The sequence below is a fragment of the Alexandromys fortis genome, unplaced genomic scaffold (assembly GCF_014885135.2).
Source record: "Alexandromys fortis isolate MF-2015 unplaced genomic scaffold, M_Fortis_MF-2015_v1.1 scaffold_345, whole genome shotgun sequence".
In the NCBI taxonomy this organism is placed as follows: domain Eukaryota; kingdom Metazoa; phylum Chordata; class Mammalia; order Rodentia; family Cricetidae; genus Alexandromys; species Alexandromys fortis.
The window spans coordinates 252,766-273,864 of record NW_026068240.1 but is presented as its reverse complement, the minus strand read 5'-3'; the positions used below and the strand labels follow the sequence as shown (position 1 = coordinate 273,864).

The following is a 21,099-nucleotide window of genomic DNA, read 5'->3' as shown; positions in this document are numbered from 1 at the left end:
TAGTTATAGTTTTCCTTAGTTATGATATAGATTATTTTAATTTTTACTTGATAACTGTTTTGTTATATGTAATTTTGCTATGTTAAGTTAAAGCCTTCTTTTTTTTTTTTGTTTAAACAGAAAAAGGGGAAGTGATGTGGGAGTGTCATATCAATCTGTTGATTTCATTGGTTAAGCAATAAAGGAACTCCTTGGCCCTGATAGGTTAAAAGATCGGTGGGAAGATCGGGGAAGAGGAAGTGAGGTCAGACTCTGCTCTGCTCTGCTCCCGGAGAGACTCGACAGCTCTGCTCTCTGGAGCAGAGATGCCATGCTCCGCTCTCCCGATAGCTCTGCTCTCTGAGGCACACGTGATGAAGCTCCGACCCAACATGGACATAGGCTAGAATCTTCCCGGTAAGCGCACCTTGGGGTGCTTACACACATTACTAGAAATGGGCTAGTCCAGGTGCGAGAATTAGCCTGTAAGGGCTAGAGTTCATGGGCCAAGTGGTGTTTAAATGAATACAGTTTGTGTGTTGTTATTTCGGGCATGAGCTAGCCAAGCGGCCGGGGTGTTGGGGACGCAGCCCCGCCACTCCTATTTCAACAGAAAGTGCTAAGAGATGAAGACCACAGGCACTTTCTTAACTAAATGATTTTGAGACTCAGTGTTTGGTAACATGATTTTCTAGCCCTTTCATTTTTCTTGAGGCCTACTCTAACAAATATAAGAGTCTATTCTTGACCTAGCTTGCAAATCAAGTCCCAGCACTTGACCTCAGCTTACAAAGGCAGTCACATGAAATAGCATTTTAAAAAATCAGCAGCACGGACGTCGGTGGATAAACTTCTACTTTCTCTAAGACCAATCTTTCAAATACAATACTTATTTAACAATAAAGGGGGGGGGCTTAAGAAATAATTGATGTAAGTGATCCTACAAAGAAAAAAGAAAATGATTAAATCTAGAATAAGAATATATCTATTAGAACCACAGGATCAGACATAAAAAGAAACCTGGTTTTATATTTTTGTTCAAATATACTATGCTATGTTTATCTGCTCAATATAAAAAAAATAATTTTAAACAGTTTCTTCTTTAGTTAAAACATTTTATTATTTTAATCATTGAAGTATTTTCATAATATTTGATATACAGATATTACTTAATAAATTATTATCTGATAATATTAGATAATTTTTTCAATATAAATTTTGTAGAATTGGAAAATTAATGTAAGTGCCAAGGCAAAAGAAGAAAGATTTCTCTTTGCTAATTTTTCCATTCAAAGAAATTAGTGACTACCTTTTTCTCATTTTTGCACAGCTAAATTATACATACTTGCACAGATAATTATAAGAATGAAAATTCTGGAACAGTTCATGGCTTCAAAGGGACAACTCATAGAATTCTATTTCTAATTTTCCAAATCAAGAACAATGGAAGTGTTTTCACTGCAATGTCTTTCCCTAACAATAACCCACATTTTGATGTGAGAGTCTGAACATGAAATGCTAATGACAGAAAACCCAGTGAATACATTTTTGTGACTTCAACTTCTTCAAAATTGAATGTAGCATTGACAAGAAAGAATGAGTAGTGTTGCTAAGAATGTTTGCTCTCGATTTTGTGAAAAGGCCATAATTCCTAGAGAAGAAAAATTGGTACTCTTGTATACAGGGCCCATAAATGAGTAATGGCATAAAGAAACATGAAAGCTATGCAACCATATTTTAAAAAAGGCTTGCTCATACAGTCATGCATTTGCTGTACCAACTATACTAATCTGTGTATTCTTCAATGGACATCCCACTACTAACTACAATGACTGGCAGTAACACAACACTACCATGTTGTCAAGGTTCAGAAAGGAAAATAGAAACTGTGTGCTCTATTTCAAACAGAGAGAATTAGTTTTAAAGGTATTTGGAAGTCTGAAAGAGGAAAAACAGCTCGTGAGTTAATCAAGATATATTAGTAACTATAGAAAGCATCTAATATCCCCATGATATGAAAAACAAAAGGAAGGAGGTGGTGGGAAATTCCTAGGGCCACTTATTAATGTTATTAAAAGGTGACTCAAGAGATCTTGGAAACTCAAAGAAAGCTGGTCCTCTAAAAGCATTGGAAACATGGGTGAGGTGCTGGGAGAGTCAAGAGTGAGATATGATTCATGCCAATCTAGAAATACAGCCTGGCCGAGCTTTCTGCTTCTAGAACAGACATTCTACTTCATGGGAGTTGATACACAGCCTCTGCATATAGGTCCTCAGTTAGGTTAGGGGAGCACCACTGTGTTGTAATAGGAGCGGCAGGGCTGCGTCCCGCCACCCGGCTAGCTTTACCGGAAATAATTACACGGAAACTGTATTCTTTTAAACACTGCTTGGCCCACTAGCTCTAGCCTCTTACGGGCTAATTCTCATATTTTGCCTAACCCATTTTTAGTAATCTGTGTAGCACCAGTCTTACTGGGAAAGATTCAGCATGTCTGACCTGGTGGCTTGCTTCATTGCATCTCCCCGGGAGAGGGGAGCATGGCCTCTGAGCTCACTTCCTCTTCCTCCCAGCATTCTGTTCTGTTTACTCCTCCCACCTATGTTTTAACCTATGAGGGCCAAGCAGTTTCTTTATTATAATTAACCAATGACCTTCCTCCATCACCACTGAGCAGAAACATTAATGACTGTGTACCAGGAAGACTTTTGAGTTATGGGCACTGGGGTTCATAGCTCTCTGTTGCCACCCAAGAAGGCTCAGAAACAGGAAAAACAGGTGACTCACTTTCTCCCTTCTAAATTTCTCAGTCTCTTTTCAGGACCTCTTTTGGGCAAAATCCAACTGAAATCATGCAATTGGAAGAGTAAATTGGAGGGTATCTGAAGCCTACAATACACAGAAGAACACAAAGGAAAAAGTGGATGTTGGGCACCATGTAACATTATCTGCAGTCATAACTTTTATGCAGTTTTTGTTCATTTGTTTTTGCCATAATGACAATTATTGAAAAATTTTGTTATTTTTATTTCCTCAGCTGGGAACACCTTAGCATAAAAAAGTGCTTGTTCCCAATCCTGACAGTCTGAATTCTATTTCAAAAATACACATGATGAAATGAGAGCTTCCAAAAGTTGTCCCCTGGCTTCCATGTGTGCACTGTAGATGTGCAACCCCCAACACACACAAAATAAATTTCATAAAAATTTTAACAGAAAGATAAATAAGCTACTTAAATATACAATAGAGAACAACGTAAAATATAACAATAAACTAGTGATGTTATTTAGGCTTACTATTATAAAATATTTTATACTTTCTTAAAAGTATGTGTAATAATTTCATGCAAGTTACAGATTGATACCATATCTATTTTCCTTGTTCTCATAAAAACTCATTAATATTCTGCATGGATATTATTCTCTTCCAGTTCTAGTACATGATGTTATGAAATGGATAATTTATACAAATTGTAAACATCCAGGGAAACACTACCAGCCTGTAGTAGGTTACAGATGGCCTTTGATTATTTACTTTTCTTATTGAGATTTCCTTTGTACGTGCATTGTTCATGAGACAAATAAAAGTATATTAGTTAAAAAGAATGTAGGTGTTTCCAAATCCAGAGCAGAAAAAAATAGTCTGTATCTTCTGCTCAAAGATTCTTGAAACTTTGGCCTACTCAGAAACAGCTGTCTAGTAGCTGCCAAGTAATAGATTGAACTGTCCCAAGAGCACCATGTAGGAGAAAGCTCATAAGTGTGATCTGATGGCCAATCTTAACTGAATACTGGCTTCTATTTATTCCCCTCCAACTATCAGACATGGAGGTGAGACCATCTGTATCCTGCAGAAGATGGAAATAATAGCTCCAATTAGAAAGCCAAACAGAAGAACAAGACAGCCAATCCTCATCTAGTCTTGGCCACCAAATTTCAAACACAATAAGGCTGTTATTTTTTTTTTTTAACTCAACAGTCTTTCTTTATTATCCTGCCCATGCAGGGTCACCTCTCTTACCAGCTGGATCTACTGAAGTATAAACTTAATCGATTGTCTCTCAAAAAAGAACTGAAAAAAAAAAAAAAAAACAGATGTACCTGCCCATCTTGTAAAAGACAATATCCTGCAGTGTTTCAGAAAAACATAATCTGCGTGAATTCAGTCCATAAAAACCAGGACCCTGGGGCTGGATCCCCAGCTCTATACACAAACCAGCATCCGGCCATCTGCTGTGGGGAACCCCAACTCCAGAGGCAGGAGAAGAACCCCCCCCCCATTTAAAACAAAAACAAACCTTCCTGCTTTGCTCAACTTACCACTTGCTTAAGGCAAAAATCTAGACAAGCAGCAGGATGGGCAGCGGCCACTCCTGAGCCCAGGAAAACACATACTCGCTCCCTTTGTAATCGGGAACAGTCTCAGTTTCTAGCCTCATTTCTTAAGATCACAAAACACCCTTTAAAGACCTAAGGGCCTTTAGAACATAGCCAGAACACCTTGTAACCTCTAGTCTAAAGGCAAAAGTAAACAGCAGTAGGTGCCAAACTTTTAGCTGATCAAAAGGTACAAATCTCTCCCGCAAGCCAATATAGCACAGAGGGCCAAGTACGTGACTGGACCAAGAGAAGCCACCCTGACTAGCCCAGAGTTCCAACCTGGTGCCAGTCGAGGTCTGGTTGCTAAAGTTGTGGTTTCTGCAGCCTGGCTGGCATGCGACTGCTTTACAGAGATCTTTCCATTGTCCTCACACACAGAAACTTGACAGCAGGGACATTTTCAGTGACTTCTAAACTGGCCAATGCTTCAGTGGCAGCATCCCAGAGCCTCTATTGGAGACAGGTGGCCCGCACTGCAGATCACAGCTCCTTCCAGTTGATGGGCCTCTTGCCAGACTTCTGGAGCAGTTCATTGGCTTTAGAAAAATGCCTACATTCAAAGAATCCCCTGTACACCAACATTGGGGAGGGATGGGCTGTCTGCTGGACATGGTGACGCTTCCTATCTATGGCACTGCTCTTCTTCTGAGCATAGGAGCCCCAGAGCAGGAAGACAAGGCCAGTCAGGTTCTGGTTTAGCCAGGACACAACCGCATCAGTGAACTGCTCCCAGCCTCTCTCCTTATGGGAATTGGCCTGGTGGGCGCGGACAGTGAGGACAGCGTTGAGGAGGAGGACACCTTGTCTGTCCCACCCTGACAAATCCCCATGGCTGAACAAAACCATCGATGTCTGTAGACAGCTCTTTAAAAATGTTTTCCAAACTGGGTGGAGGTGGAACTGGTCTTTGCACACTGAAGCAGAGCCCGTGAGCTTGATTAGGGCCGTGATAAGGATCCTGTCCCAGAATGATAACCTTCACATCTCGGATGTCACACATCTGGGTCCACGTGAACACCTGCTCCGGAGGTGGATAGACCTTGTGATGTTTTCTCTCTTCAGCAACAAAGCCCATTAGCTTGATGAAGTACGGCTTCCCGAACTCTCCGCTCAGGTGCTTCTTCCAGCTCTCGCCGAAGCCGGCGGGCACGTTGCGAGCGGCGAGCCTGAGCAGGGCGGCGGCCTTGTTCCTCTGGATACAGACGAGCTGCTCCTCGCTGAGCGGCGACGAGGGCGGCGTGGCCGGCTCGTCCTGCCCGACCCGGCCTTCTTGGCGGGGCTGGCCTGCCAGGATTCGGGGTCGGAAGTAAGACTCCGCGCCCTGGACCCACGCGGCGCGCGCAGCCCCCGCGCCAACCCCAAAGGTCGCCGCCCGAAGACGCCCGTGGTCGAGTCGACCTGGGCCGAAGAGACCCGGGCTGAGCCGCCGCCGTGCCCCGCCCGCCTCAAGGCTGTTATTTTGAACAGTGAACTTTGGAATATTTTGCTACGGAGTAATAACAAATAGTAAAATGTGCTGTCCCAACCAGAACATACACAAAAACAGATTCTCTAAATTTGGCTGAATTAACTGGCATATTAAAAATACAACACAGAGTCTTCATTAATCCTCAGAGAGAAAAAATGTTCACTTCCTACTAATAAAGTACAACTGTTACAATATCCAGAAGCCTCTGTCTAACAATACAAACTGGATCCAGGCCGAGATTATGGTTTTTCACTGTGGACTCACCTCAAAGTAGGATGCTTACAATTTTATATTCTTCCAAAGAGAGCCACTCACCATACTGTATACATTTCAGACTTCATATAAAATCTGTGCTGGAAAATACACATCAATATTCAAAATTATGCTTTTGAATATTCTCAGTAATCAGTCATTTCTCCAAAAATATAATGCAGAAGAGGGACAGCTGTGTTTTTATAAATCTCTTTGTCAGAACATTTTATAAATGATTGAAAATTAAGCTGAAAATGATGCAAACGTTCTACAACAGAGGAATAATTAAATGAATTTAAGTTATTAATTTATGGCATAATGTCATCTTTTAAAAAGAAGTCACAAAGTCCTTAACTATGTGAGAAATTGTGTAAAGTCTAATAGAAAAGATCATACTGAAAGTCTACATGATGCACAGTTGCAAGTATACAATGCATAAATTACAGACAAGAATTGGATGGAAATTTGGAGAAATAAAACTGTTAGGTTGAGGCAATGGTCAGAAGATACAACGTCGCCTTCCACATCTTTCTAATTCTTATTTCTCTTCTATTTACTCCCTATTCCAGCAATGTGATGCTAGAGGGATGCCCAAACTCTCAGAAGCCAGTTCCTGATGTTTTAAGATACATTCTGCAAAAGATGCACTTACACCAAGGGAGCCACATAATACTCATTAGGAAGATAGACTCAGTATCTGGGGGAAGTCTTTTCTCTTATTTAACTATTTTTACAGAAAGAGGCATGCATATGTGCATGTTCTCACTCTCACTCTCATTTTCTCACCTCTCTCTCTCATTCACTCACTCACACAATATCCATTAGATATTTCTAAAGGAAAAATGCAGGATTTCAGATGAAATTTGGGATATTTATGGAGTAGTAGGACAGCACGATCAGAGTCTAGTCAGGTTTTTAAAAAGTGGTTCCCAATACCTACAGCCACATCTTGACTATTGAGAGTCATGTTTCCATCTGTGCAATAAGGAGCTCTCATCCATGTGATGCTCACTCTCTGTGGTTTCATTTAGAAACAAGAGAATACAGTTGCCACACATGGCAGCATACACTTCCAATCATAGCACGTGGGAGGCTGGAGCAGTGAGAGCTCCAGGCCAGCCTGGGCTACATAATGATAGAGACCTGTCAAAAGAAAAAATTTTAATGTGAAATAACACTTTTCTGAGTAATATTAAACCTCTTTAATCTTGTTTATATTCCAATTTTAAAACACTAAGTCTTAGAAGATAACATTTTAAGTGATAGAAATAAATGTAGATAAGAAAATCGTTGCTAGGTAGGCTAGATTCTGATGCATAGCTTAGTGGTGCCAGAGGAATGGAACTGAACTTTTATTCTTTTTTCCAAATGAAGAAAATGGCACAGCAAAGTGACAATGATTGTTCATATTCCAGAGGAGGGACAACTAACATTAAAGATGTTTGAAAGCACCATATGAAAATCTACNACACACAAATATGTTCATATAAAAGAGTTTAATTGGAATCCCCCTAAAGAGAAGAAAATGGTCTCCCTGAAGGCATAAGCTGGCAAATGAAAAATCTAGTGCCAGGAATAAGCTACTTGCTCTTGATCAGGAGTGTGAATACAGGCTATTATCACTACTCGAAGTTTCTCACCAGAGCACAATTGATAAGACAAATTGTTGAAGACACCATACACTTTTTGCCATGGGGCATAAAAAAGTCAAATTAATGCTGATCAGAGAGTTCCTCCATGTTAGCTAGCTTTCAGAATACTGGAAGGTGCTGTGTATGTTGCTGGCATGATTGTGGTGGTAGATCATCAATTGCTAAAAAAAACCTGTGAAGTATAATAATGACCAGCATAACAAGCTATGTCATGGGTATAATAGTGGCATAAATACCACTTTCTGAACATATTCAAGATCTGCTACATTGGAGGAAACATGCCTGGTACCATAAACTGGACCAAGAACTCAGGGTTAGGCAGCTCATGGGCTCTGGAGGTGAACCTACTACTATTATCTCTGTGTCTATAGATTAGTATATAGGTAATCCTCATCAGAAAATGAATGCAGAAATTCACAACTTATCAAAGTATGGGAAATAAGCATCAATGGCGCTCTCAAGTACAAGCAGAACATCTTCATCATCTTCCAAGGCTCAGAGAGTCATCTTAGATGAAGAAATGGAAAGATTGTAAGAGTCGGAGGTCAGAACGGATCAGAAAAAAAAATACAGTGGCTTTTTCTACATTCAAGAACTCACAAGAGCTATGGTTGATCACATAAGATCTGAACAAGATGAAGCCTATCAACATTCTAACACAAAGAAGGAAGGAGCTCACAGGACTTTATCCCCAAATGAGGAGCTGTTGATAACTGATGGCTTCTGAAGGAAGACAGGTCAGTTCCTTAAAGGTGTGCCTTCTGATAGGTCAGCCGTGTTCCAGGGGAAGATTCTACATCCATGAATATATATGGGATCATAAATTAGACTTGGTAGGTTATTAAAAGAAAGGGTCACAAAGTTGGGAGGGGATGGGGAGCTAGGAGTTTAGCTAGGAGGAGTTAGGGGGAAAGTGGGAGATAAATATAATCAAAATAGATTTTATGAAATTTTCAATGCATCAATAGAAATGTTGTATGTGAAAGAAATAAAAAAAAGCTTTTAAATTTGGAAAAATAGGGAGACTTAGGGAAAGCATTCATTGCTGCTTGCATGGCAGGTGTATGAAGAGTCTTGCTTAAGTATGCTTCATTTTTTTTCATTGTATCCTTAAAACCTAACTCATTCCTAAACAAAATCCAGCTTGATTCCAGATCCTACCTTACAGTAATCGCATGGACAACAAAAACCATGCAGAAATTTTATTTTTCACACAAACATGTATGTTGCTATCTTCAGGCAGTGATAGTTGGGTCTACAGCTCTCATACACACTCACAGTATGAATTCAAAATTGTCTACATGCATTTTCTAAAAAGCCTGTTCACCATTCATGACATGACATATGCCTAGTCTTATCTAAGTCAATTTCAATCAAATATTCATTATAAAAGTCGAGTATGTTGCTTTAGCTTAATACCAAAATTGTCTTTACAGCATGAAGGCTTGAAGCTGCTTCTTTGGCTTTTTACTCATCTTGAAGATGAGTTGACCATATATGGAATTTGTTCTACTTTTACAAAACTTTTATCAAGGAATTTGCCCCATATAGCTTTCTTTCCATAAAGTTATGTATACCCAATTACTTTCAGGATTTGGACAGGAAAAAAATTCTTCCTCCTAATCTTAATCCTTGCTCTTAATAAAAATCTAATATGCCTTTATGTTCAAAGTTTACTCTGGCTAAAAAGGCAGCTCAGCCTATGTTTCTGTCCACATAAATAATTTTCTATATTCCTGGTTTGTAAAAGTATATGTAATTAATTCCTCAATCTGCTATCCTTTGTTATTATTATGTGAGGAACAATTTTTGTTTATAATAAGACCAGTTCTATTGATTATATATTTTTGTGAATATATACATCAAGAATATTTGAGAAAATAGTACATATATGTAAACCAACGTGCTTAGGTATATGCAGACATGTGTATTTGCATTATATAAAATATATATAATTGTTAATTTTCATAGAAATGTCTATCTTCAAGATGGAAAAGGGCTTAATAATTTTATTGAATGATTTAAATATGCATCTATCATGTGTGGAGTATCTGTTTCTTCAAATTTAATATTAAAAATTAAAGAATATACTGAAAATATAAACAAATAAGAAAAACAGGAAGATAGTGTTTTCTATTTCTGTCCATTTGCATGGAAAATTCAAGAAGTCATTGTTTTTTACTGCTGAGTAGTACTCTAATATGTATATATCCCATACATTCTTCATCCATTCTTCCATTGAAGGGCATCTAGGTTGTTTCCAGGTTCTGGCTATTACAATGGGGATGTTCTATTTGGAACTCACCAAGGCCAGCTGCCTTGGGTCTGAAAAAGCATGGAATAAAACCGGACTCGCTGAACATAGCGGACAATCAGGACTACTGAGAACCCAAGAATAATGGCACTGGGTTTTGATCCTACTGCACATACTGGCTTTGTGGGAGCCTAGACAGTTTGGATGCTCACCTTACTAGACCTGGATGGAGGTGGGTGGTCCTTGGACTTCCCACAGGTCAGGGAACCCTGATTGCTCTTCGGGCTGACTAGGGAGGAGGACTTGATTAGGGGAGGGGGAGGGAAATGGAAGGCGGTGGCGGGGAGGAGGCAGAAATCTTTAATAAATAAATAAATAATAAATAAATAAACAAATAAATAAAAATAAGGGGGGACTGGGATTGGTATGTAAAATGAGAAGAGATTGTTTTAAAATAAATATATTAAAAAAAGCAGGAGGAGAAAAACTTATTCTTGTTACCTCAACCCTTCTGTTTTGCTGCAGTGGGAGTTCTGGAGTCATCTGAAGGACGTAAAGGTTCCCAAGGAATACATGTGAATACTAACTTGTCTGTAGTCTCCTGCAGTATGAAAAAATGAAGCACAGAACTATATGACTTATCTGTAAATACTTGCCTATCTAGCGTTCAGGTCTCCTCCAAAACCAGACCCCTTGATTACCAAGTATACATTTTTGTTGACATTCCAATATTCACCTCAGATTAAAACTGGCCCCACAGATGGTAGTTATGTTCATGCTTCTATGTTCAGTATTCACTTAGTGCAGTCTCTGGATTCAGGTGGTCTGAGCATGACATTTTCAAATATTGATGTGCATTTGTGCATCTTTGTTTTCAGTTCAGATAGGGTTTTTGTTGTCACTTTTGTGCTTCTCCCAGAACCCCTGGACTGTTTGTAGCTCCACTAGAGCAGGGCTTTGGAGTCATTCACTCGTCTGTGACACATGTTGATTTTAAATTGTATTTATATGGGACTATAGGCGTCTCAATAGTTAAGCTCACTTACTGCTCTTCTAGAGGATCTGAATTTTTTTAGCACCCAAATCTAGTGGGTCGACACTGCCTATAAATTCAGCTCCAAAGGATCCAACATCCACTTTGGTCTCTATGGGCAATTACACACACTGATTACATACACACATACATAGAAGTGAAAAGAAACTGAACTGTAAAACTACATTTACGTATTAATGTACTTGTGCATTAATTTAATTTGCCACAGAACGTGTTTGGCAGTCAGAGAACAATGCATTGGAGTCAGTTCTTTCTTTCTCCCTTGTGTGTCCAGGATCAAAGCACGGCCTTCAGCTTTGTGACAAGCACTTGTACCTACTGAACAATCTCACTTATCTCATCCACAGGCATTCACAAATGCTGGCTTGCCTTTGGTTTTTGACACGTGCATGGGAAGTTCTCTATCCATTGACTGAAAGTTAAGCATTTTGCCAAGGTCCTATTGCCAATAAACTGCTATTGAAATAGCCTGGGAGCATGTTTCACTTTATAAATATAAACATGAAAACATCTGGGGATGATGCACAGAGGCTCCTGACAAGGTTTAAACAGGTCAAAGAAAACTTAAGATGCTTCATTTTAAAAGTTCAAGTCCTAGATGGTAATGCCTCCGGAGGTACTTTTATTGTATAGAATTGTTTTGGCTATCCTGGGTTTTCTGTTTTTCCATATAAAGTTGATTATTTTCTCTCAAGGTCTATGAAGAATTTTGTTGGGATTTTGATGGGGATTGCATTGAATCTATAGATTGCTTTTGGTAGAATTGCCATTTTTACTATGTTTATCCTCCCAATCCAAGAGCATGGGAGATCCTTCCATTTTCTGGTGTGCGCTTCAATTTCTTTCTTCAGAGACTTGAAGTTCTTGCCAAATAGATCTTTCACTTCCTTGGTTAGAGTTAGCCCAAGATACTTTATGCTATTTGTGACTATCGTGAAAGGTGATGTTTCTCTGATTTCCTTCTATGCTTCTTTGTTCTTTGTGTATAGGAGGGCAACTGATTTTTTGGAGTTGATCTTGTATCCTGCCACATTACTAAAGGTATTTATCAGCTGTAGGAGTTCTTCAGTAGAGTTTTTGGGGTCCCTTATGTACACTATCATATCATCTGCAAATTACTGAGACGGCTTGAATGATCTAATGGGAGATCACCATGGCCAGTTGGACTGGAACTGATGGAGCATGTGATCAAACCAGACTCTCTGAATGTGGCTGACGGTGGAGGCTGACAGAAAAGCCAAGGACAATGGCACTGGGTTTTGATTCTACTGCATGGATGGGCTTTGTGGGAGCCTAGTCTGTTTGGATGTTCACCTTCCTGGACCTAGGGGGAGCAGGGAGGACCTTGGACTTCCAGTAAAGTAGGGAACCTTGACTGCTCCTTGGAATGGAGAGGGAGGGGGAGGGGGAGTGGAGGAAGGGGAGGAAAGTGAGAGGAGGGAAGGAGGTAGAAATTTTCAAAAAATAAATAAATAAATAAATTTTTAAAAAGTTCCAAGTCCTAACTCTGCATACTGAGTTTTAAATAGAACAGTAATTTTTAAAGTATTCTTTGGCGTTTAATAGTAGCTTTAACACCACAGCTTTCTGAAAGAATGTTCCTAAAGCTACCACTGATGTTTTTATTTTTATTCCTTATAATATAGTTTCTTAAATTCTCTGGAAACATACCTGTTTCACTGGGGAAAGATTAGTGTGATTTCAACAGCCTCCAAGACTGTTGAAGAAGATGCCACCCTCTAGCGGTGAAACCCTTAAGCAGCAAAGTTTTGAGGTGCCTCCTGGTCAAGATCCTGGTTAACCCAGGTGAAAAAGAAAATAGGGGTAAGGCCTGGTATAGATGTGAGCTAGACTTCTCAGGAAGATCACCACACCTGAATGTCCTGAGAAGAGCTGATTCCTCAGGGAAGGGTGGAGTAGGAAGAACAGAAGTTAAAACACTACTCTAAAGATACCTATCAAAGTAATGTCTGAGTCTTTTCCTCTGGTGTGGAGAAACTTGACACTAATTAAGCCAGTGTCTGAGTAAAGTTTCAGGGGATTTTGGAACAGCTCTAGGAAGGCATCAAATACAAAGGCAGCATGGAAGATCTCAAAAGGATAAAGAACCAAGTCAATCATGCTTGCTCCTGGTATAAACAATGAAGAGAGCACAGCCAAGGAAAAGAACTTAAAAGTGGCTAAAAGGGATGAAGGGTGAGACATTGGCCAATGTAAATATATTTCAGGTTTATCCAGACCAGTAAACATTCTGTATAGGCTCCATACTTTGATCACCTAATTGTGTCTTGATAAGCTCCTAAAGCTGCCTCCCAGGTTAGGTTTCACTCTTGGGCTCTCTCTCCAGACTTCAGCCTGTCTCCAGTCCTGACTTTATTTTAAGATATTATTAATATATAGATAAATTACATATATAATATCCAACTAACTCACTCAAAAAAAAATCCCATGAACCCTAATAGACTGGACACAGGACAAACCCTTCAAATTGAAGACATAATGAGGGTAAAAAAATAGTTTGAACAGACAAACAATGAAGAGTTAATAGAAAAGCAAATACTACCGAGGACATTTAATAAATGCTCCACATAACTGTTATCCTGAGACTGTGCAGAAACAGAAACTATCAAAATAAACAGGCACTATAAAACACTTCTTAAAATGCAAAGCTTACTTACTATCAATGCTGAATCCTCTGAGTGGCAGTATGAAAGGGTGGCTAAACATAGTAATTTGAACTTGTGGAGGGTCTGTCATCTAACACATACTAATACTTAGGAATGTCTTAGAAAAGAAATAGCTAATGTTATTTGCACCATATGCAGCTAAGACACAAATGAGAAATAGCTCATATAAGGCTTGTATAAGAAAACTGAGTAAAAGGGGAAATTAGTTGCTAAAGGGGAGAATAGGTTAACATATAAACAACTAGCAAAATGTGACCTTTTTCTGTCCAGTCTCACAGAGAAAGTAGGTACCACCAGAGCAACTATCCAAAACAAAGGGTTAACTAAATCCAAAGGGCACGTGGGAGGATATGAGCAGTATTTGAGCCAGTTCAACATAGATGATGCCAGGGAGATGTCAGAAGAAGCACCTGGCCATGCTTGGAGAAACGGATACTTTGGCATCCACTTGGTCTGATGTCAGCCTTCCATTCCTGCACCACCTTGCTCTACCACACCATATGACAACAGCAGAAAGATCATCCCATAATTATCAAGAAACAATTTCTTTATAGCCGTGCTCTGAAAATGATACACATTAAATTGCTCAAATTAAGAAGTAAAGCACGGGGAGAAAATAGAACCATTCCTACAATAAAAACTGAACTCCAGCACTGATGAAGAGACATTACTCACACAGAAGAGACAAAGCACACACCACGACTCAGAGAATATCAGGGAATCGGCTTTCAATCTGGTTCACTTTGCATAAAAAAGATAAAGTAGATTTTATTATACAAATATATCTCAAACTAAATAGTCTCCCTGCCATAACCTAGGTTGAGCTGCCTCAAGTACTGCTCATATTCTCCCACATGCCCTCTACATACAGTTTAACCCTTTGTTTTGGATTGTTGCTCTGGTGGTACCTACTTTCTCCATGAATCTGGACAGGAGTTTTTAAACTTTATAAGTCAAATAAAGCTCAAACTAAATGTTCTAGAAGATAAATCAAGTAGAAAGTAATGAGTTGTACATATTTTCATAAAAGAAAGAGACCCATGAAAACTTAGCTTTAAAGATCCAATGAGTTTGCTTGTGCAGGCAAGAACAACAAAAAGAACAACAACAAAAAAAGCCAGTTCTCATATCCTCCACACACAAACATGCATACAGGTACACCCTTATGTGCTCATCTAAAAACTAATAAGAAATAGCTACAGAAGAAAACACCTCTTTTGTTAGCAAACAATATGAAGTTACAGTTCTAAATAATAAACACTGAAGAAAACAACCCCATGACACCAAAGAAATAAGAAGTTACTGAAAGACCTTTTGTGTTAGTCACCTTAACAACATGCAGCTCACAAGAACAAATCCTAGAAGAAAAGGAAATTGTCAAATTGCAACAGGCAAGCGTGCATAGGTTAATCACAGGGAATTAGGAGTTTAGCAAATAGCCATATTTAGCCCAAGATGTAATAAATCAAGCAGTGCTGTTTGCCTAAAAGGGCAGCTGAAGCAATGTATCAACACTCAGTACTGAATTTTCATTTTGCTCAATCCTGGGAAAACATTTCCATGTGAGAGCAACAGCAATCAGATTCCTAAGCCACCTCAAGCCACTCCAGCCTAGAAACATGGTGCAATACACTAATGAAATTTCACAAGGACCAGGAAATACTTTCCTTTTTTTGTTCTGTTTCCAGGCAAAATGAATCTTCAGAAGGAGTAGGCATGTGCCATATTCTAGCCAGCATCCATTCTGACGGGCCCAGAGGTCATTTCCACATCATTGATGAATATTTTCTTTTTTAATCATATTGTATCTTTTAAGGAAGAGAACAAACTACCTTTTTTCATTTTACATACCAATTCCAGTTCCCATTCCCTCCTCTCCTCCCAGCTCTCCAATTTCTCCCCCCTTTCCACCTCCCCATCCACTCCTCAGAGAGAATAAGGCACATTGCTCTCAGGAAGGACCAAGGCCCTCCCCATTATATCCAGCCTGAGCAAGAATTCAAAGAGAATCCTTCAAAGAGAATACGTTACAAAAAGTCAGTACGAGAATCAGGGAGAAATCCTGGTACCACTGCCAGTGTCCCCGCAGTCTGCCCCAACTATACAAATAAACCCACATTCAGAGTCTATCTTGGTCCTATGCTGGTTCCTTTCCTGTCCAGCTGGAGTTGGTGAGCTCCCTTTAGCTCAGGGAAGCTGTTTCAGTGGGTGTCCCCATCATGATCTTAACCTCTTCGTTCATATTCTCACTCGGGTCTCTGCCTCTGTTTCCATCAGTTGTTGGATGGTTCTATGGTGACATTTAAGATAGTCATCAATCTGACTACAAGGAAAGACCAGTTCGAGCACCCACTTCCCTATTGCTTAGAGTCTTAGCTGGGGTGTCCCTTGTAGATTCCTGGGAATTTCTCTAGTGCTAGCTTTCTTGTTAGCCACATAATGGCTCCATCAAACAAAATATCTTTTCTTGCTCTCTGTCCTTCCCCCATCTTGACTGACCCATTTCCTCAAGTTCTTCTCCCCTTCCCCTTGCCCCCTTCCACCGTTTCTGCCCTCCATTCTCCCACCATGTCCCAATTTTGTCAGATCTTGTCTATTTCCCCTTCCCATGTTTCTCTTAGGGTTCACTGTGTTACTTAGCTTCTCTAGGATCATGAACTTTAGGCTCAATGTCCTTTGTTTATAGCTAACACTTATGAGTTAGTTCATATCATGTTCATCTTTCTGGGTCTGGGTTATCTCACTCAAGATGGCTTTCTCCTAGTTCCATCCTTTTGTATGCAAATTTCAAGGTGTCATTTTTTTTTTTTTTACCACTGAGTAGTACTCTATTGTGTAAATGTGTCACCTTTTCTTTATCCATTCTTCAGTTGAGGGAAATCTAGGTTGTTTCTAGGTTCTGCTATTCCAAATGCTGCTATGAACATAATTGAATATATGAGCATAAATGAACATAATATGAACATAATCCTTGTAGTATGATTGAATATCCTTTGGGTATATTCCCAAGAGTGGTATTGTTGGGTCCTGAGGTAAGTTAAATCCCAATTTTCTGAGATACTGTCATACTGATTTCCAGAGTGTTTGTACAAGATTGCATTCCCACCAGCAACGGAGGAGTGTTCCATTTACTCCATATCCTCTCCAACATAAGCTATCATCTGTGTTTGATCTTAGCCATTCTGACTGGTGTAGGATGGTATCTCAGAGTCATTTTGATTTGCATTTTCCTGACAGCTGAGTATGTTGAACATTTCCTTAAGTGTCTTTTGGCCATTTGAGATTCTTCTGTTGAGAATTCTCTGTTTATATCTGCATTCCATTTTTGATTGGAGTATTTGTATTTTGATGTCTAATTTATTGAGTTCTTCATATATTTTTGAGATCAGTTATCTGTCTGATGTATGGTTGGTGAAGATCTTTTTCCATTCTGCAGGCTGCCATTTTGTTTTGTTTACCATGTTCTTTGTTTTACAGGAGCTTCTCTGTTTCAGGAGGTCCCATTTATTTATTGTTGTTCTCAGTGTCTGTGCTACTGGATTAAATTTAGGAAGCAGTCTCCTGTGCTTATGCACTGAAGGCTAATTCCCACTGTTTTTTCTATGAGATTCAGTATCACTGGATTATATTGAGGTCTTTGATCCATTTGGACTTGAGTTTTGTGCATGGGGTTAGATATGGATCTATTTTTATTCTTCTACATGCTAACATCCAGTTATGCCAGAACCATTAGGTGAAAATACTTTCTTTTTTCCTTTTTATAATTTTAGCTTTTTTTTGTCAAAAACCAGGTGTTCATAGGCGTATGGATTGATATTCAGGTCTTAGATTTGATTCCATTGGTCAACCTCTGATTTCGTGCCAATACCAAGCTGTTTTCATTACTATTTCATTTATAATAGAGCTTGATGCCGGGGATAGTGAAGCCTCTGGAAGTTCCTTTACTATACAGGATTGTTTTGGTTATCCTGAGTTTTTTTCCATATAAAGTTTAATATTATTCTTTTGAGGTTTGTAAAGAATTGTGTCGGGATTTTGATGGGGATTGCATTGAATCTATAGATTGCTTTTGGTAGGATTGCCATTTTTATTTATGTTAATCCTACCTATCCAAGAGCATGAGAGATCTTTCCATTTTCTGATATCTTCTTCAATTTCTTTCTTGAAAGACTTGAAGTTCTTGTCATACAGGTGTTTCACTTCTTTGGTTAGTGTTATTTCAAGATATTTTGTGTTATTTGTTATAATGACTGGTGATGTTTCTCTGATGTCTTTCTCAGTTTCTTTATCATCTGTATATAGCACGGCTACTGATTTTTTTTTAAATTTAATCTTGTATCCTGCTACATTACTGAAGATACTTATCTGTTGTAGGGGTTCCCTGGTGAAGTTTTTTGGGTCACTTATATATACTATCACATCATCTACAAATAGCAAAAATTTAACTTCTTTCTTTCCAATTTGTATCCCCTTGACCTTCTTTTGTTGTCTTATTGCTCTGGCTAGAACTCCAAGAACTATGTTTAAAAGATATGGAGAGAGTGGACAGGCTTATCTTTGTTCCTGATTTTAGTGGGATTGCTTTGAGTTTCTCTCCATTTAATTTGATAGTGGGTGTTGGCTTGCTGTGTATTGCTTTTGTTATGTTTAGATATGTTCCTTGTATCACTGATCTCTTCAAGATCTTTATCATAAAGGGGTGTTAGTTTGTTTTTCAAATGCTTTTTAAATCATCTAATGATATGATCATATTTTTTTTCTTTCAGTTTATTTATATGGTAGATTACATTGAAATTTTTTTTTATGTTGAACCATCCCTGCATCCCTGGGATGAAGCTAACTTAATCATGGTGGATGATTTTTTTATGTGTTCTTGGATTCTGTTTGCTAGTATTTTATTGACTATTTTTGCATCAATGTTCATGTAGGAGATTGGTCTGTAATCCTCTTTCTTGGTTGAGTCTTTGTGTGGTTTCAGTATCAGGGTAACTAGCCTCAAAAAAAAGTTTGTTGATGTCCCTTCTGCTTCTTTTATGTGGAACACTTTGAGGAGTATAGTTATTAACTTTTCTTTGATGTTTTGGTAGAATTCTGCAATGAAACCATCTAGCATTTGGTTTTGTTGTTGTTGTTGTTGTTTTGGGGAAGCTTTTGATGACTACTTCTATTTCCTCACAGGTTATATAGGTCTATTTAAATTGTTCACCTGGTCTTGATTTAATTTTAGTATGTGGTACCTATCTGAAAATTGTCCATTTCTTTTCCTTTTTCCAATTTTGTTAGAGTACATGATTTTGCAGTATGACCTAATGAGTCTTTAGAGTTCCTGTATGTCTGGTTTTATGTTCCCCTTTTCATTTCTGATTTTCTTAATTTGGATGTTGTCTCCCTGCCTTTTGAGTAGTTTGAATAAGGATTTGTATATCTTGTTGACTTTCTCAAAGAACCAGCTCTTTGTTTCATTGATTCTTCATCTTGTCCTCTTTGATTCTATTTTATTGATTTCAACTTTCAATTTGATTATTTCCTATTGACTACTCTTCCTGGGTGAGTTTGCTTCTTTTTGTTCTAGAGCTTTGAAGTGTGCTGTTAAATCTCTAGTGTGAGATTTTTCCACTTTCTTTTTTTTCTATATTTATTTATTTATTAAAGATTTCTGTCTCTTCCCCCACCGCTGCCTCCCCTTTCCCTCCCCCTCCTCTAATCAAGTCCCCCTCCCTCGTCAGCCCAAAGAGCAAGCAGGGTTCTCTGTCCTGTGGGAAGTCCTAGGATTACCCTCCTCCTTCCAGGTCTTGTAAGGTGAGCATCCAAACTGCCTAGGCTCCCACAAATCCATTATTTGCAGTAGGATCAAATACCCATTGCCATTGTTCTTGAGGTCTCAGTAGTCCTCATTGTCCACTATGTTCAGCGAGACCGGTTTTAACCCGGGCTTTTTCAGACCCAGGCCAGCTGGCCTTGGTGAGTTCCCGATAGAACAATATGTTTATAGCAGCATTGTTTGTAATAGCCAGAACCTGGAAACAACCTAGATGCCCTTCAATTGAAGAATGGATGAAGAAAGTATGGAATATATACATATTAGAGTACTACTCAGCAGTAAAAAAACAAGGACTTCTTGAAGTTTGCAGGCAAATGGATGGAAATAGAAAACACCATCCTGAGTGAGGTAAGCCAGACCCAAAAAGAGGAACATGGGATGTACTCACTCATATTTGGTTTCTAGCCATAAATAAAGGACATTGAGCCTATAATTCGGGTTCTTAGAGAAGCTAAATAAGAAGGAGAACCCAAAGAAAATCATATAAGCTTCCTCCTGAATATTAACCTTCATCAGGCGATGAAAGGAGACAGAGACAGAGACCCACAATGGAGCACCGGACTGAAATCTCAAGGTTCAAATCAGAAGCAGAAGGAGAGAGAGCACAAGCAAGGAACTCAGGACCGCGAGGGGTGCACCCATACACTGAGACAAGGGGGATGTTCTATCGGGAATTCACCAAGTCCATTTTCTTTATGTAGGCACTTAGTGCTATAAACTTTCCTCTTAGCACTGCTCTCATAGTTTCCCATAGGTTTGGGTATGTTGTGTCTTCATTTTAGTTGAATTCTATGAAGTCTTTAATTTCTTTCTTTATTTCCTCCTTGATCCAAGGGTGGTTCAGTTTAGCATTGTTCAATTTCTATGAGTTTATAAGCTTTCTGCAATTAGTGTTGTATTAAATTCTAACGTTAAGCCATGGTAATCCAATAAGATATAGGGGCTTGTTACAATTCTTTTGTATCTGTTTAGTTCTGCTTTGTTACCAAGTATATGGTCAGTTTCAGAGATGCTTTCTTGAGGTGCTGAGAAGGTATATTCTTTTATATTTGGGTGAAATGTTCTATAGATGTCTGTTAAGTCCATTTGAATCATGACGCTTGTTAGTTCTCTTATTTCTCTGTTAACTTTCTCTCTGGTTGACCTGTCAATTGGGGAGAGTGGGGTGTTGAATTCTACTACTATTAATGTGTGGGGTTTGATTGTGATTTAAACTTTAATAATTCTTCTTTTACATATGTGGGTGCTCTTGTATTTGGGGCATAGATGTTCAGGATTGGGGAGGAAACTTTTTCTTTTTTTGGTCCAATCTGTTTGGTGTATTGTAAGCTTCTTGTCCCTTCATAGGGAGATCCTTCTTTAGGTTGGGAAATTTAATGTTTTCTGTGCTCAATGAATCTATTTCCTCTATAGTATCTTCAACCCCTGAGATTCTCTCTTACATTTCTTGTATTCTGTTGGTTATACTTCCCTTTGTAGTTCCGATTTATTTACCCAGATTTTCCTTTCTAGAATTCCCTTAGATTGTGTTTTCTTTTATTTATTTAATTAA

The 21,099-nt window shown here is 38.8% G+C and overlaps 1 protein-coding gene and 1 pseudogene across 1 annotated transcript in view; both read right to left on the bottom strand.

Annotated features, from left to right (window-relative positions):
• The window catches only part of Macc1 (MET transcriptional regulator MACC1), a 119,005-nt gene that overhangs the window by 77,469 nt on the left and 20,437 nt on the right, over positions 1–21,099 (bottom strand). The window contains 1 exon segment of the mRNA XM_050131104.1: positions 6,092–6,180. The gene's annotated coding sequence lies outside the window, so the exon portion shown is untranslated.
• On the bottom strand, positions 3,740–9,206 carry LOC126493968 (uracil-DNA glycosylase-like; annotated as a pseudogene).